At 31.8% G+C, this 13,835-nt stretch overlaps 1 protein-coding gene across 1 annotated transcript in view; it reads left to right on the forward strand.

Annotated features, from left to right (window-relative positions):
• The window catches only part of LOC145254905 (uncharacterized), a 535,560-nt gene that overhangs the window by 31,188 nt on the left and 490,537 nt on the right, over positions 1-13,835 (forward strand). The window lies entirely within an intron of this gene.

Here is a 13,835-nt window from a genome sequence, read left to right on the forward strand (position 1 = left end):
TTGTGTGACTTTGTGGTTATATTTGAATCATTTTTTTTTTATTCGCCTGACATTTCCACCTGTCGATATTTTCAAAAGTCTTTTTAATGAAATTACGAAGTTAAGTTGACGTCATGATAACCTCTGAACGATTTATATTTATCTCCGGCGTCGGAGAATTAAAATTAAAACTTACAATTACATTTTGAATTAAATAAAAACATTAAAAACACGCCGGCGAAAATTTATACATCTATAAAAGTGAAATTTTGTGGCTGTGTGTGTGTGTGTGTTTGTGTGTGCGTGCGTGCGTGTGTGTGTGTACCTTTCCCTACCAAACTACTCTTTCAATTTTCAATCTACACACTCGTAAGGGTATTGAGAATTTGGGAAAATCGGTTTTCGGCCAGAAATTGGGCTGTCAAGTTCAACGATTTGACCATTAAAACTCCATCAACCTCCTCCACCAATTTTGGGTCTAAACATTTGAAATTTTAGATGTAGGTTACTTGGACATGAATCAAACTTTTTAATTTGATTTGAACCCAAACAATAAATGTTAAGGGGTCAAACAAAAAGTCGACTTATGCGGTTTTTACCAAATTATTCGGCCAATTTTTGGTCTAAAATTTTACATAAAGTATATTCAGACATAGAGCAAGCTTTTTAATTGGTTTTTGCCCGATAATTTGGCTGCCAAGGGGTCAAATTTCAAAAGATATGACCTGTACGGTCTCTAGCAAACTATTCAGCCAATTTTTGGTAAAAATTTGAGAAATTTTACATAAAATGTATTCAGACATGCAGCAAGCATTTTAATCAATAATGGGGAGAAAATTTGGCTGCCAAGAGGTGACAGTTGAAATAATTGACCTTTGCAGACTCTACCAAATTTCTCCGCCAATTTTGGGCCTAAATGTTAGATGTGGGTTACCTGGACATCAGTCAAACATTTAATATATATATATATATATATATATATATATATATATATATATATATATATATATATATATATATATATATATACACATATGCACATAAAGTTATGAACAGTAGGGTCCGAGCAAAGCTAGGCTGAACTGCTAGTAATATATATATATATATATATATAAGTGTGTGTATTTTGAGATAATTGGCCGTGCTTGAAGCATACAAACATAAAAACATACATACCACCAATCATTCTCAAAATACATCTTTAGAAGTACACGTTGAATACAAGACAAATTAGTCACTCTTTCCAAAATGATTTAGAAATAAATTCTTCTTTAAATTCTTTTTTTAATTCTAAAGAAGAAAACCTTTTTTAAAGGAACATGCATTTATCTCTGACGAGTTGTTTGGTGGGGCTTCGAAACACGTGTAAGTTTCTAGATTGACATACAAATACCGGTTGTTCCCCTACAAATGAAACGGATCAGTAATTTTGTGAAAAAAATATGTTTGTAAGATGAATGTCCTGGATTTTAAAATTTGGTAAAAATGTTTTTATTTATATATGCTCTGTTTTTATCCCTATATATAACAAAAGAAACGAAGTTTTTTCTTCTGGACCATACAATAGTTTTGCAACCACACATGACACATGCGTATTTATTATGTCTAGCCTATTAGCCACTATCTTATGTAACTTTAGAACGGCATTACATACACATCTATGTGTCAGATTAAATATTACGTTATTCCCGAGGAGCGCCACGATCACAATTCATACATCTACAGAGAAAGTAGATCATATTTTTCTCTCTGCCTATTCTGTACTGCAACCATTCCCACTAGACACCGACGCCATCTCCACATATTCCTACTCTGTTGGGTTTGCGGCGCTCTTAACTGGTTAATATCCACATACAGATTTAATAACATTTACACTTTCTTATTTCTAAATAATAATTTCTCTCTTGTCGAAATCCGCCACCGCTGATTTGATGCGATGTAGACATTCTTCTATTCTGATATTCGAATCTTCCACTATAAAGCGAACGGTTCCACACTTATAAAGAAGCCGCCATTTATTTACATTCGCTTCTATTTATTTTTTTCTAATTCATCTACATTACGTTTGCATTTCAGGACTTTTCCTATATTATATAAATTCATTGCTTCTGTCATTTAATTTATTCAGCCACGACATTCGAGGCTAAACGTACAAAAACCTCCATCTAACTGCTTTTTCCTTCACCCAACCCCGTAATTACTGGCTCCTCCCCTCTCTTAATCTCTCCCACTTTCTCTCTATTCGTTTATCAATTGCCCTCTGCGAAGCTGATTCCGTTAGCCCAGTCGCATCCCCCTTACAACTATTTTCTAAGACAGAGAGAGGGAGTTTGAACTAAGTTCAGAAATACGCACATTTTTAAAACGTTACTTCCAAACCAAAAAAACTCCAAAGTTATTGGTGGCAAAACCGTTATCTCACTTTTTACACCAACTTTACATCTAAGCGTTACACGTTCGAGCCTGGATTTTCCTTTTGTGTGTGTAGGGGGGCACTAGCTGCTATTTAAATTTTTTGTTAAAGGGTTGCTTCAATTTCTTTTGCTTTCTTTTCGTGGGACTTGCACAGGTAATAAATATTATTATCTGTTTTGTTTTTTTATTTTTTTGCGTATCACTGTCAAAAGACTGTGAAGAATGGAGCGCATAATCCCGTGACGTAAGACTTGTGTTAATTATACGAAGCATAGAGCAACAAAAATGACTTAATGATTTTTTTTTAAATCTTTGTTTATCTTCTTCAAATTTCAATTAATAATTAATATTTGTTATAATTTTTTTTATATAAGATTTACACGGTTTAAGGCTTAATAACATTATACACATTCGTACATTACATATGAAATGCGGTTTTACTAAATATGTATGACTGTTCATTTGGTTATTTACTAGTTTCCATACTTATTTGGTAAAAAGAAATAAACTAGTTAGGGCAGTGATTTACAAAATGTGTATTATTTTCTGGCGATGAAATAGCTGGCAATAGTCATGTTTATATTATAACTTAATATTTCAAGAAAAATTTAAACATCATTGACATTTTGAAATAATGAAATCTTTTTAATCTTTGAAAAATTAATTATTTTTTAAGAAGATTCTTTTTCTGGGAAATTCAACTTATAACAGTATATATTAATTAGAAAAAAACGCTATTAAAAGTAATAATATTAAATTTATATCAATTTTTTAATTACAAGTTCAATGTAAGGTTTTGTTCAATACGTGTATTTAAACTTTTTAAAAAGCAATATTGTGTTTACTTCTTGGAACTTTTATGTTTCATAATAGATAGAAATTTCGATCAATTTGAATATATTTTGTTCAAATTTCGAAAAAATAAAAATAGAGGGCGGGGACACACACTAAAAATATTTCGCTTTATATATTTTACGGAAATTGCTTTTTATATGTAATTTCATTCTAAAATCGATAGTTATCGAACATTGCACGAAAATCTCACAATCAGTTGATTTTTGCTACATTTATTAAACACAGATATGTTTTCACGTTCGAAATGCTTATTATATGGGAACGTTATTTTTAAGCACCAATTATTTAAACACGATTTTCGTCTCGCAATTTCATTATTTTCGTTCGATGGAAAATTTTTTTAAAAATCATTACTGGTTTATTTTTCCCTTTTTTTTTTTTTTAAAAATAGTACAAAGGTTATATTGATAATATTAATTTATAATAAAGTTACATGGTGTTACATATAGGGGGTGAATTTTGAAGGTGCCTAGCGTACTTTAAACACTTATAACTAATAATTAGGTCAGTAAGCTCATTAAACTGTTTTCGCATCATTCCCCCAAATTTATTTCTTACAGGTATATATATTTACAAATGTCCGTAAAAAAATTTCTTTCATACTTAAAATTTCTGTTTTACAATTTTTAATGTTTATTACTATAAGAAAACGTTCGTTTTATATTGTGTATTTTTTCGATAACGTTTACATCGTATCGTACAGGTGAGTACAGGAATTCAGTTCCTTTTAAGTGATAGATGGTTCGAGAGTATTTCGCCACCTAAACTCCAGTATTGCTAACAAAACTACCATACCTTACCCGCCAGAGTAGTATACACGGGCCCACCGACACTAAAACCACCAAATTTTTCTGTTCGGTCATTTTCGGACAACCCACCACCCAATCACAAAATAGGGTGTCTATTCTGAAAACCGTTCTATTATGAGGAGATTGGGGTTGGGAAAAAAAAAAAAAAAAAAAAAAAAAAAAACAACAACAACAACAACAGCCGCACTTTAATTTTTTACGCGGGGGTGGGGGCAGGCTACCACTGGGCAACGCCGGTAAACGGGTCCTGCTAGTATCGTAATAATCATCGAGGTTCAATTTTAAACTGTTTGGTAGATATATAAGTAAAAAATATATAGAGAAGCATATATTTTCACACGCACACACTTACACATACACACCCACACACACACACATATTTATATATATATATATATATATATATATATATATATATATATATATTTATCATACTTTATGTAAATACAGTCATATCTTGCTAGAATGTGCAGAACGTTTCAATCATATTTGCTTCCATCAGGCAAGAAAAATTAAAATACAAAAATTAAAAAGGTTCCAGACCTTTTCAAATTTGGAGGAGAGAAAAAATGCCATGACTATCATGAAGTTCTTATGGGTTTAAAAAAATATAATTTGCTCTCTTTGATTGAGCACTATTAACAACCTTGTTGAAATGCAATTATTCTAAATTTTTGGACATCTTTCTACCTGGAACACACACACACACACACACACACACACACACACACACACACACACACACACACACACATATATATATATATATATATATATATATATATATAATCAGACATTATTAAACATGAGACAAAATATGTTCTGCTTTTATTCTGTTTTATTTTAAATTTTTCTGAATATTTTGTGTCCAGATAATTTGAAAAAGAATAAAAATGTTGCTATAAGTTTACACCAATCAAAGAACTTGTTATAATTCCAATTTAAATTAAAAGAGTTTCAATTGGTCCGATTATTAGGCTGACTTTTAAGAAAATTCCCGTAACAAAAACTCTAGAAAACAAAGTTTCTGATTGCATTTTAAAAACGCTCATTTATTTACGATCATATTCTTAGTTCAGCTATTAATAATGACCAAATGCACAACATAAGAAGCTCCGTTCTTAAATTCACTGTTGAACTAAATGTAAATAATAAAATCCCATTTCATGCTGTTGTCATTGAGACATCAGTATTAAGCTTAAAGGAATCTAATTATAAATACAACAACCAGCTTAAAATCTTATATAAAATAGCTATTATTTAAAACGTATAAAGCTGTGCAAAACTAATCTCCTCCTCTCAAAAACAAAAAGCAACTCTTTATAAAAAAAACGAATTCCCAAAGAATATATTGTTGGTGAAGAAATAAAATTCATGATTTTAAACTTTAAAATTATCACTATAGATAATGATAATATCGAATATTATAAGCTAAACTAAGTTTTTTAAAAGGGGATCGCCACTTATCAAGACCCGAAGGCCATTCGTGGATAATAAGTGTGAGGCGATAAGTAAGACAGCGTAATGTCAGTCGGTGAGCATGTCTCGGTTGTATACGTCATTTATTTCATTACGATGGTTATATGTTCAATCGTATACACGTCGGCCATTTTATTATGTTATATTGTACATGCATATCTTTCGCAATATATAAGCAGACACACACACACACACACACACACACACAAGAAACATTAAGAAAACGTTCATTATCTCGTCTTTATTATAAATAAATTTACGAAATTAAGTGAGCTTTACTTAAATTTGATTAAAATTTGATTTCCGTTTTTTGTACATAAATTCCAATCAGTCATGTCAAAACTATTACTAATTAAGCATTATTTTTTGTTAGTCAATTGCACAAAAAAGGTTAAGCAGTTTACAAGTTTCATACTTAGTAACTATATTAATATTGCCTGAGAACTATAATTTATTAGTTCAAGTTTGGAGTCAAGTTTCTTGCGTCATTCTACTTTTCTATGTAACGCTGGAACTTCAGTATGCTAGTATATATATATATATATATATATATATATATATATATATATATATATGTGTGTGTGTGTGTGTGTGTGTGTGTGTTTGCTTATGTTATTGTGTGTGTGTGTATGCATACATATATATATGTATGCATGCATACATATATATATATGCATTTGGGCATATATATGTGTATAATGCAATCCTCCAATATAAAATACAAGTAGCTGTAGTTTCAAACACGAAATAAACAACGGAGAAAAATAACCCAAATAATTTGAACCTGCGCACTGTACTTGCCAACTTATGGCCAGACATATTATGAACTAAACCAGCTTATATGTTACCTTATATATACTCACTCACACAATTGTATATGTGCAAAAATATTAAGAAGACGTGTACGGCTCGCATGTAGTAAAAAAAAACACCAACCCCACCTTATGCCGGCGCAAAAACAATAATAACCGATACTAGGTATGGTAGGTATTTAAAGAGACAAAAGCGACGATTTATCTATCTATCTATCTAATACATCTCTCCGCCTTTCCCCTCTCTCTCTCTCTCTCATATATATATATATATATAACTACTTAATTTACTCACATAAAATTAATACACGAAAGTATAGATTTATGCGTAAACTTTAAGTATTTACTTCAAAAGTGCTCAATACGTAGGTAGAGCTAGTTAGTAAGTTATAAAATGTATATGGCGATTAAGCTACACTGAATATTCCGCGTTTCATCCACTCTAGGACACCTTAGGCTTATGCGCCTAAGCCTGAAGAGTCCTAGAGTGGATGAAACGCGGAATATTGAGTGTAGCTTAATCGCCATATACATTTTATAACTTACTATATATATATAACTTTATCACGTATATACCAGCAGAGGTATAAATGATGATCAACAAATATTCCACACATCTAATACTTTTATAGTTCTCGAAATTGCTGAAACCGACTATTTTTCAATGAAATCGATTGATTGATTGCTCTGGTCGGGAACTCACCGCGGTGCACTGAGAGCAAGCTTCGCATACTTACCTGTAATGACTTAATCCACAATACACTGTAGTCTACATTGCACTGTAGAGAACCGATTTTTAATAATGGTATGAATTAAAGTTTAAAATGCAAAAGTCAAGCATCATGTTCAATTGTGCTTTAAACAAAAACAATAATTCGAACGCACCCCTGTCTTATCGTAGAACCTATACATATACGCTGGATCCTTCTGGTTCTGCGGTGATAACACTTCTCAAATGATGTTAGGCTGTATAAGCGTGTTTACTTCGCTCGATATCAAGCTGTTCTCTCTAACAGGAATTTTCGATTATCGATTTTCGATACTTATCAGAGGCATACCAAAGGTTTGTATCAGAGATACATTCCTATCTAAAAACACTCCCAGACACATAAAGTACATTTGTGTGTAATTAAAAAAAATCGGTCCGGCCGTAACAGTGTCTATAGGGTCCAAGCTCACACACACACACACACACACACACACACACACACACACACACACACACACACACACACACACAGAGAAAAGTCTCTTGTCTATATAAGTACAGATAATGAAATAATATATTAAGCGTGTAGTTTTTGTTTCAGTATTACTCTCACAATGTGCAAGTTATGGGTAAAGCTTCGTAGAATTGTAGAAATATAATAATAGTTAGTGATGATGCTTTACTGATGATTTCTTTCAAGAACGAATCACAAACGTTTCTGTGCTGCTCACCTCTCATTATTTATACTCTCTCTTTCTCTCTCCCTCACTCTCACTCTCTCTTTCTCACTCTCTCTTTCTCTCTCTCTATATATAATAATAATAATAATAATAATAATAATAATAATAATAATAATAATTAATATATATAGAGAGAGAAATAAAAAGGAACAAACCGTATTATGTGTTCATCAACGTTTCGTCTTTATTTCGAGATTTCCTCTGGATGGATCGAAATAAAGACGAAACGTTGATGAACACATAATACGGTTTGTTCCTTTTATTTCTCTATTTTGTCGGAATACTATTTCCATTATTTTCATCATATATATATATATATATATATATATATATATATATATATATATATATATATATATATATATATATACCGTACTTTGGTGTAATTGCGCCATCTAAACAAAAGTACTATTTATATTTAGCTAGTTGGCGCAATTACCCCAAAGTACAGTGCATATATATATATATATATATATATATAATGTGGAGAGAGAAAAAGTGTGTGTATAAGAGAGAGAGAGAGAGAGAGAGAGAGAGAGAGAGAGAGAGAGAGAGAGAGAGAGAGAGAGAGACCTTTCTAGTCTTTGTAAGCTATGCAAAAGTTAATGCTGATTCTAACGCTCACGTTTTTGGTGGGTAGTATGCTTGAGTTAATCCATGTGACGATATCTTGAATAGCCTCGATCGGTATTGTTTCAGTGCATGCAAAGGGAGGAGACCATGTCGTGAGCAACGCGGTAGCAGTCAGTCGAGTAAATAGTCACGAAGCGATGATGTCACCATTGGCAGCGTGACATACGTAACGCACAACGAACAGGAAATAAAAAATTCAGTTAGACTGATGCTTCCATCCAATATATGCGTTTAACGATATACACAATACTTCAGCGTGTTTACAGTTAATTATGACTCTTAAATAGCATTATAGGTAGTAGAACACCAAAATATTATTTAAAAATTAACGACAAAAGACCAAAAAACATGCTATTTTAAAGTTTTGTGTTCGGTGTGACAGACGAACGTCAGTTTAATAACGGAACGGAAAAGTTTAATAGGCTGGCCAGGGCGCATCTCAAATAAGATGTGTTCATTCATTCTGTGCGCTTAGAAAGCACCACTCTTTTGCAAACTGATGCGTATCTATCTATCTATCTATCTATCTATCTATCTATCAACTATCGAAACAGTTCCCATCTTTTTCTCTCTTCGTTCCTTTTCTAAATTTTCAATATTTTCATGTGAAACGATAGCTAAAAGTAGTGCATACGCACAAACACACACGTTCTAATCTGGTCGCCCACCTGACGAAGACCAGAGGGATAGTTGGTCGAAACGTTGTGAAACAATAACTATAAAAGATGAGGATAATATTCCGCAAATGAATAAATAGATAAATATACAAATTACTAGGTGTGTCAGATTTTGGGGGTAATTTTTGACATCCTTAACACAAAACTGCGAATAAGATATACAAAAATCGTAGTTTCTTTTTTATAAAGTGGGTTGTTTAATTTCTTTATGGAATATACTTCCAAAATAAACTACTAATGTTTTTTAAAAAATATAATAGAAATATTATTTTTTATTTAAAAAAACGTGTTTACAAAGTGCATGCGCGCGCTCATGCAGCCATTTTATCTACGTAATGAAATGAATTGAATTTTACGACTTAATCTTTTTTCAATTTTTCCAATTTAAAAATCTATCAAAATTTTTCTATTGGTTCAATTTTTAAGATATTTTCAGGGTTAATGTGAAATTTTATGTTTGAAATATTATGTTTTATTTTCAGGGTTAATATGAAATTTTATGTTCTTTCCAATAAATTGAATATAATATTCTAGACAAACTTTTTTTAATTCACCCCCCCATTTTGAAATGTATATTTAAAAGAAAAGAATTAATTTTCTCACCTATTTTCTCACAAATTGAAGATAAAAGATCAATAAATAAAATTAAAACAAAAAAAAGAATAGTTATGTGCAAATTTACCTGTTAAGTCAAAAGTTTAAAACCTTTTTTAAAAAAAACATGTTGATTTTTTTTTAGAGAATAAAAAAATTTGAAAATTTGTCGGCAGTTTTTTTTTAAAGTAAATTTTGATGAGTGAAATGTGATTATTTTTCAACTACCGTGACCCATAATTGACTAATTTGATTGTTGATAGCAAACACATGTAAGAAATTCAAAGAGGAGATAAAACACTTCATTTCAAATGTTTGTTTCTTTATATAGTTACTACCGGGAAATATATTTAGTCTAATGTGTTTTTCTACGTTTATGAAATAATAATTATGGAAAAACAAACAAACAAATAGACGGGTATGTTTGAGTACAAAAATGTCTAACTGTTTATTCATCTATCTTTCCTCGCCCTGTTGTATAACTTGGTTGTAAAATAATTATACAACGAGGTGAGGAGTGATAAATGAATAAACAGTTGGACATTTCTCTACTCAAACATACTCGTCTATTTGTTTGTTTTTCTTTTCTTTACTCTCATGATTCCGGTCTTTTCCGCATTGTTTTTGCCTTTTAAAACTTCCATATATATATATATATATATATATATATATATATATATATATATATATATATATGTATAGTACCGGCAAAAAGAAAGTCCGCACTTGTAATTTTTTCAAAATCTGCAAATTTAAGCTAAATTTAATGTAACTGTTTAAACAACCTATACTTCATTTGATTGGCCTTTTATTCATCTATAATTTTATCTGTTCATATTTGACTTTTAACTGAAATATTCTAGTGTTCACGTCAATTTAAAAATAAATTCAAAGTGAGGAGGCAAAAAGAAAGTCTGCAGCAACAAATTCACTTAAAATCAGCTTAAATTATCGCCCCTTAATCAGTTTAAATATCCACAAATAGGCAACAAAGCATCTCTAATCGTAATTGTTGTTCCAGGTTATACAATATAACATTTAGCCCATATGCCACGACTTTCTCTTAGTGATCGTCAGGAGCTCATTAATCTCCACGTTTCTGGTTTGTCCAATCGAGAAATCGGCCGCAGATTGAAATGTGATAAGAAAATGGTACGAAAGACTGTGCAAAAGCACCAAAATACCGGCAGTGTTCGTGATGCCCTTAAATCTAGTCGTCCTAGACTTACTTCTAACAATGCTATCAAGATCCGCAGCCTAGGAAACAGATTTGAAACGGATCCCGAAATCAACAACAGTGCACTCTTGTTAAAAAGTGCTCTCTTTCTACTGATTAAAGGATATGTTGCAAGACATAAGCCAATGATTTCTGTAAAGAACAGAAAGCGCCGTCTGAGATTTGTCAGATGCAATGAAGAACATGACTCTTCATATTAGTCAAAAGTTCTTTTTAGCAACGAAAGCAAGTTCAATGGACAGTGATGGTAGGCAGTACATCTGTCGGAGGAAAGACGAAGAATTTAATCCTAGGTGCTCAGTTTCAATGCTGCAAGGTGGTGCAGGTTCAGTTTTGGTGTGGGGAATTATGAGTACCAATGGTTCAGGGCCTACAGTTCGCTTGCAAGGTCGAATTAATTCGACCAAGAACATTAATATGTTGACTGAGCATTTTCCACCCGACTTTGGTCGGAATTTGGATGATAATCCCATCTTCATGCAGGATAATGCTCCTATTCACACAGCTGGCAATGCCAAGAGGTTCCTGGAAGAGCATGATGTTCTGTGTTTGGATTGGCCTACACAATCTCCGGACCTCAATCCTATCGAAAACGTATGGCATTACATCAAGCAACAGCTACACAATGATAAACTTTCAAATTTGGAAGAACTTTGGACAAAAATGAAAGAAAAGTAGGATGCCCTTTCCCCGGAGTATTGCTGCAGTCTAATTCAAGGAATTCCCAAAAGATTGTAGGCTGTCAAATTGCAGAAAGACTATGCTATTAAATATTAACTAGTTCATTGTGTTCCTGTTCTATTTGTGTTGCATTAATGTCCTAAAATTACATTTAAATAAAAATATTCCATTGTACAGACTTTCTTTTTGCTTCCTCAATTTGAAGTTATTTTTTTAGCTTGACGTGAACACTAGAATATTTCAATTAAACGTCAAATATGAACAGGTAAAATTATAGAGGAATAAAAGGCCAATCAAATGACGTATAATTTGTTTAAACAGTTATATTAAATTAAGCTTAAATTTGCAGTTTCTGAAAACATTACGGTGCGGATTTTCTTTTTGCCGCCTATATATATATATATATATATATATATATATATATATATATAAAAATAAACTCCGCAGGTTAAGGACTATCTACTTATTAAGTGTTTCCTTTTCATATTAAATATGTTTTTAACTCTTTTTCAAAGTGTTTTTAACATGCTTTATTAACTATTTGCTCTTTTATATATATATATATATATATATATATATATATATATATATATAATAAATCTTAATGATTATTATAGTAAATAATTATATATATATACATATATATATAATTATTTACTCTAATAATCATTAAGATTTATTATATATATATATATATATATATATATATATATATATATATATATATATATAAAAGAGATTAGTGATGAACCAATTCCAATATTTTCCTGATTCTGCTACAATTACCGATGTGCTAAATACATATGTAGGGTTGGGTTGGAGACTTGGCGAGACATGGAAATGTTAAAATTATCAGTGTATACTCCTTATACAATGCTTTAAATAATAATAATAATAATAATAATAATAATAATAATAATAATAGTAATAATAGTAACAATATATATATATATAGTCTTAGAAGTTGTTTAACCTTTAAAACTATATAAAAAACTTATTCAATTTTTATATTTTTTATCATTCGTAGAAAACTATTTAGTAATTAATCCATTTAATCACCTGCAATCAATGCATCAACTTGCTCTCTCGAATTCACTATAGTCCTTTAATTTAAGGGGCTATCAGTTGTTTACCATACACCTAAAAATAAAACAGTACATTAAATCAGGGCTCCCAACAGTGTTGATCAAACACCACCTCCCTTTATCACAAGAACATTTTTTTTACGGATATTAGATATAGTTTCCTACTCTTGATTAATTTGGCTAGCCTATTCATATTATAAAAATGTCTTCCTTACCTATGAGATTCGTATGTTTTCAAATTTAAAATGGATATATTTTTTTAATTTACTAGTGTTGTATTTATACGATTAGGATTAATCGATTTAACTACCAATACCCCTACTATAATTAGTACTTTATATATTTACATTGTTATTTATTTAAAATGGAAATATATAAAAGTTAAATATATATATATATGTATGTATGTATGTATGTATGTGTGTATGTGTGTGTGTATATGTGTGTGCGTGTGTGTGAGAGTTACCTCACCCTTAGCCTTTGTTTAAAAGAACCTTGGCCCTCAAGGCAGTGGAGGTCCAGTTATACAGCGCAGGATACTCGCCGTTCATCAGAGCCCCGTCGGCGTGGCAGTGGTCACGACGTGCACATGGGGTTGATTTGTCTGGGAGAAGCACAGTATGACGCTAAGACATCTGTGTGCTTTTAACACACGTCCACACCAGTCCTTGACCACTCCAGAGGAGCATAGGGCCTGTCAGCTGCGGCATACATGACCCATCGGCGTGTGGAGTATGCTCTGGTGCCCAGCAACCTAAGTCCCAGTCATGAATCAAATCGCATGGTGGGTGGAGAGGGCTTCCGTAAGCCGTAGTGAAGGCAACCTCTCTAGGGGAAGGAAAACCCTGATATAAAACCTGCGGCGACTGCTGCTTCCAATAATGTTGATTTGCTCTTCTTTTTGGTTCAATGTGGCAGTTGTTTAGAGAGTGGGATTGTTCTATGGCAAAGACTTTCCTCACTATAAAAAGCTTCAAACACAGGCATTACTTGATATGCAATGGAATACACACTTTGCAATCAGTGTGTCTCGATAACAAAAAGACTGGCTGTAGCCTGAAACAGCAAACGGTATTTTCGATGAGGACTGATTAATGGCAATAAAGGATCTGGAACTTCCAGGGTCTGGC

The sequence above is a fragment of the Euprymna scolopes genome, chromosome 30, assembly GCF_053919585.1.
Source record: "Euprymna scolopes isolate OS-2025 chromosome 30, ASM5391958v1, whole genome shotgun sequence".
NCBI lineage: Eukaryota > Metazoa > Mollusca > Cephalopoda > Sepiida > Sepiolidae > Euprymna > Euprymna scolopes.